Here is a 5,055-nt window from a genome sequence, read left to right as displayed (position 1 = left end):
GAGGGTATCTCCCACTGGTAGATTACAAGGTCTGCCATCTTGTTACCTTGTACAGCCCTGGCCATGATGCATTTTTACAGCTTCTAGATTCGTATTCCTCTCAAAGTGGTCTTCCGGCATCCTGAACCTGGACAGCAAACTTTGTCCTTTATGGGATAAAGGCATTTCCAGAGAATTGCACTGGTATCTGCAATGTGGCTAAAATGATGCTATAACAGATGTTCCCTAAGTCTATGCAATTCTTACAATAATGGAGGAAATATACAGCCACCTTAGGAGTAAAATTCTCCCCTAATATCCTCCAGATCTACCTCCCTTTATCTTCCTAATCATGAGACATTTCTGCTTCTTCTGAAATGCCTCACAATTCAAATAAACCCAACACCACTTGGATTTTTGCAGTTATTTTTGGCATTTAATGAAGCAGCCTAGTTTATTGATGTGTTCCCAACATTTCACACAGGACTTTTATCAAATTTTAAGCACTTTACTTGCGTACCTGAGTCACAAATGACTCCTATGTATGACACTCAACATTCTTTTCTTAGGGCTGCAAGTCCATGTTAGGGAGTGCACCCCACTATATATTTAACAAAATTTACTGTACTTTGGAGTCAGTATGTATATACTTACCCTGTAGAGGTTGTGAAATAGAATTCTGGCATTAATAAAAATTAAATAATTGTTCATGGTTTCAAGGTCCATTGCCATTTTTCTCAAACTTCAATTTCCCATCCTTTCCTGAGTAAAGCTGGAAAATATTCCATGAGATGTTATAATATGTTGGGGGTGGGGGACAGTAAGAGATCAAGATACACAGCTAAGAATTCTTCCAAATTTCACCCCCCAAATCTGCTTGAATGCTGTTTGATAGCTTGAGATAAATTTAAGCGCGTGAACCCAAGAGAGGTGACAAAGGGAGACAAAGACTGTCCTCTATTCTTTCTCAGTTGAATTCCATTACTGTTCCTGCTGCCGCAAACCAAAAATAACAAATGGGGAAAAGCGATCTAGTGGATGATGGCTTGTTGGCTCAGCTTTTGGGGTGGGAAGGGTGGTGGAGAAAGTCAGGAGGGAAGTCAGTTCTTGCCCAGTTTGAATTCTGATCTGAGCTGGAGAAAAACTAGTAACATTTTCGTAGCTTGTCCTTTCCTTAAGGAAGGGTTTTTAATTGCTGAGCCCAACTTGCAAGAACACCAGTTCTCTTCTAAATACCTGACGTGTGAATGTGAGAAGGATTTATTTGTAAACACCCAAATCAGAGACAGTTCCATCAGGAAGCTAAAATGTTTTCAATGCTGCTTAGGTTAGATGGATGTGTTCCTACATAATATGTGCAATAATGCCTCATTTAAATTCAGCAGTTAGCATATTGTGTTTTTTTATTCAGTTTTAAAACTTCCTAGGATCCACGGGTGTCCACAAGACGTCAAAAAAGTCAAGATGGTGGCCACACCCATGCAATTGAAGTCCCACCCCCTGTTTAAGTGCCTTGCAGAACAGACCAAAAAAGAGGTGGGGCTTCAATTGCGTGGGTCTGGCCCCCATCTTGTTTTTTTCTTTATTGATATATTTTTATTGAACATTTTAGGAAAAAAATGTATAAACAAAACAAAAAGATATAGAATCAGATGAATAAACAAAGGATTTACCACTACGATAAATTTACAGTTTTTCAATATTTCAATAAGTGATTAAAGATACGTGATATATTACAGTACATCATTTAAAAACTGAAAATTATTATTAAACTCTACACAGAATAGACATGCAAGCTCCTTGCTTGCAAATGGTACTATCAAATGTAGTCAGTATATTAGGAAGTGTTTCTAATTTCTGTTTGGTCCACGTTGTCTATTTTTGTTTGTTTGTTTTTCCCTTAGAAACCATGTTCTAAATGTCTAAGTCTGTTTGTTGTGTCATGTATGATATATACAGGAACCATTTGTGCTTGAATTCGATTAAGCTTCTCTTATAAATACGTATATGATGTTAGTTTCGCTATTGTTGTGTATTCTCCAAGTTTAGTTTCCCAATCTGGTGTGATTGTCAAAGGGTCTCTTTTCAAATTTTGGTATTTCTTGTTTATATGTTCTGGAACAATAAATAGTAAAAATATTTGAGGTTTCAGTTCAAATTATATTTTTAGCCATTTTTCCATAATGCTACGTATTTCTTTCCATTACTTTTGAGGTTTTTTTTACATAACTACCACATATGATAAAATGTTCCTTCCTTATCATGACATTTTCAATGTTTTTTGTAATATGATTTATCTACATTTTGAATTATTGATGGAGTTACGCACCATCTGTAAAACATTTTATGCCAATTTTCCTTTAGGCTATAACTTGGATTAAATTTTATTGATTTTTTCCCCATAATTCCTCCTAGTGTTTTATCATTATTGTTTCTTTAAAATTTTGTACCCTCTTTATCATACAAATTTCAATTTGTTCTGTCTCTGGGTCATGTTTTAATAGCGGTTTATAGATGTCCTAATAAGTGGTCTTGATTCCGTATTAGTGTTTCAAATTCTGCGATCTTTCCTAAATTCTCTCCTTCTTTTCCAAGGTCACTTTTTATTCTTCCAGATATTTGTAAATACATCAACCAAGGTAGATCCCTGCCCTCACCAGATCATTTTCACTGTGTCTTTAATCTATTTCTGGAATCTGTATGTACTATATCTGTATACGTAATTATGCTTCCCTTGTTGCAGTTATGACCAAAATACAAAGGACTTGAAGGTGAGGCTAGTGGTGAATTTGCTGAACTAGTTATTGATTTGAAGGAGTTCCTTGTTTTCTGGGTTTTTTTTTTATCGAACTGTCTTATAATATGTCCTTTCAAGATTTTTACCTTCTTTTGTTTCCTTATGCCATAAATACTTGTGAAGTCCATGGGTGATATTGACATTTTGCTATTTGGGAATATTATCCATTCTGTTGTCCATGACAATCCACTTACATAGTAATGTAGTTTAAATTTTGGAAAACCAAGTCCTCTTCTGTCATTTCAGTATTGTAAGATTTTAAACTTTATTCTACTCTTTTTCTCATTCCACATATATCTGTTGATGTTCTTTGCTGACCTTGCAGAGTTTTATCTGCAAATTGGGGACATTTGAAATAAAAGGTTTATCTTAGGTAGTACATTGATCTTAACTATTGCTATTAATCCTAACCAGGAAAGTTTAAAATTTTTCCACCTTTCAAAACAGAAGGGAAAATATGTAGCTCAGGGTTGAACTGTGGAGTCCTTGGGGTTCTCTGAGCTTGGTTGTTTTCTTGCAAACATTTTGTTACCCGGCTATGTAACATCTTCAGTGCTAGAAGGGAGTGGGGTTTGCTCTCTGTCTACGTACAGTAGCTTGCCCTGCCAGTGTCGGTGGGAGTGGGTTATTTTTTTGGTAGTTCCTTGATTAGGGTATTGTTTACTGCTTGATTGCTGTTAATCTGGGTGTTAATCTCTGCTTATCTGGGTGATGATTGCTGGCAAGGAGATGTTCTGGTCTTTTGTATTCCTTTTTATTGTCTCTTTTGAATGGTGTTTAGATGTTGTTTATCTCTATGATCCTGTTGATGGCTGCCTTGTCTGAATACCAAGCTTTCAGGAATTCTCTCGCATTTTTGGATTTAGCTTGGTCTAAGAGGCTGACAGTTTCCCAGCTGAAACTATGGCTGAGTCTGTCCATGTGTTGTGAGATTAAGGAGTTTTCATCGTGTCTTCTGACTGGTAGTTGGTGTTCATGGATGCGCTCTGCTAGCCTTCTGCTTGTCTGTCCTACATAGTGGTTGTTACAGTCACTACACTGTATGTTGTAGATGACTCCTGTTTTTGCTTCTTGGGCTACTGGGTCTTTTGGTTTACTTAAGATGTTTTGGAGGGCTTTAGTTGGTTTGTGTGCTACGGAGATGCCATGTGGTTGTAATAGTCTGTTGGCTGTTTCTGAGACATTTCTGATGTATGGCAGTGTTATCCTTTTCATAGCTTGTGTTGGTTGTGTTGCAGTAGGTTGAGTGGTCAGACATTTTTTGATAAAGCTAAATGGATATCCATTTTGTTGGAAGATGTTGTATAGGTGGACTGTTTCCTTTTTCTGCTGTTCTGGGTTGCTGCAGTGCATTTGCGCTCGTTTGAATAATGTTCCTACACAGCTCCTCTTGTGGGAGGTTGGGTTGTGACTTTGGTAATGGAGTACTTGGTTAGTGTGGGTTGTTTTACGACAGACTTGAGTTTCTAATTTGCTGTTGCTTCCTCTGCTGATCAGGATATCCAGGAAGGGTAGCGTGTTGTTGTTTTCTTCCTCTCTAGTGAATTTTATTCCTTTGAAGATGTTGTTGGTAAGTTTCATGTGTCTTCTCTAGTTGTTCCTTTTTATTATAACAAAGGTATCATCTACATACTGGATCCATCCTTTTGGTTGTACGCATGGAATTCCTGTGAAACTTGGTATTCAGACAAGTCAGCCATCAACAGGGACATAGAGATAAATGACATCTACACACTATTCAAAAGAGACAATAAAAAGAAAACAAAAAGACCAGAACATCTCCTTGCCAGCAATCATCACCCAGATAAGCAGAGATTAACACCAAGATTATCACCAGACAATCAAGCAGTAAACAATACCCTAATCAAGGAACTACCAAAGGAAAACACACACACACACACACCACCAACACCGGCAGGGCAAGCCACTGTATATAAACAGAGAGCAAACTTCATTCCGGCACTGAAGATGTTACCTAGCTGGGTAATGAAACATTTGCAAGAAAACAACCAAGCTCAGAGAACCCCAAGGACTCCACCTTTCAAAATGTTTTTCTCTGCACAATTTATTAAATTGTTTTGGAATATATCTTTATTGCTACCTGTCAGGTGGAATCTCAAGTATTTCAGTGCATCTTTTGTAATCTGGCCCCAGGCTCTTTCTGCATAAAGTCTTCTTTTTCTTGAGTGAAATGTTTTGTTATTATCTTTGTTCCCCCCTCCCCCTTAATTTGGCATCTGGAAAATTCACCAAAACCATTAATAGTTTTCATCAGCTGT

This window comes from Python bivittatus, unplaced genomic scaffold (assembly GCF_059951505.1).
Source record: "Python bivittatus isolate LINGU-HERP-01145 unplaced genomic scaffold, Pbiv_v1 ctg000210_np1212, whole genome shotgun sequence".
Lineage (NCBI taxonomy): Eukaryota > Metazoa > Chordata > Lepidosauria > Squamata > Pythonidae > Python > Python bivittatus.
Note: the sequence above shows the minus strand (reverse complement) of the source record.